Source organism: Morone saxatilis, unplaced genomic scaffold, assembly GCF_004916995.1.
Source record: "Morone saxatilis isolate NCDOM2014 unplaced genomic scaffold, NCSU_SB_2.0 Contig18, whole genome shotgun sequence".
Classification (NCBI taxonomy): Eukaryota; Metazoa; Chordata; class Actinopteri; family Moronidae; genus Morone; species Morone saxatilis.
In genome coordinates this window covers 8,869,923-8,870,399 of record NW_023339740.1, presented here as the reverse complement: position 1 = coordinate 8,870,399, position 477 = coordinate 8,869,923, and the positions used below count along the sequence as shown (strand labels likewise).

The 477-nt window shown below is 39.0% G+C and overlaps 1 protein-coding gene across 1 annotated transcript in view; it reads right to left on the bottom strand.

Annotated features, from left to right (window-relative positions):
- Positions 1 to 477, bottom strand: part of ell2 (elongation factor for RNA polymerase II 2) — a 16,333-nt gene that overhangs the window by 4,499 nt on the left and 11,357 nt on the right.

Below are 477 nucleotides of genomic sequence, written 5' to 3'. Positions count from 1 at the left end.
ATCTACGTGCTTCATCTCACAGTCATTTGTTTACCTTCTGATGCTTTTTGTATTCTGTGGGTGATTTTATATGTACATATATAGTTTTAACACAGTAGTAGTGGTGGGGTCTGCTATCCAGCCAAATAATGCATACCTGTTCTAAAAATAGATTGAACCTAGCATTAGCATATTCACTCACAGACTGTGAGAAAGTAAAGTCTCTAATATCAAGTAACCCAGAACAACAGAGTAAAGAAGAGCTCAGATCAATGCCTCAACATGTTCAGACAACATCCAGTGCATGAGCGTAATCAAAGATCAAACTGTATGTGAGTGGGAGGGAGCTGTAAGAGACAATACAGAGATAAACACTGAAACATGGTGATTAACAATCCAAAGTCTGAAAGATAAACTGTCTGGAAACTTGGACAGAGTAGGCCTGCGAGTCACAAGACATTTCAATGGCCCTTGAATTAGTGAACACACACACACACA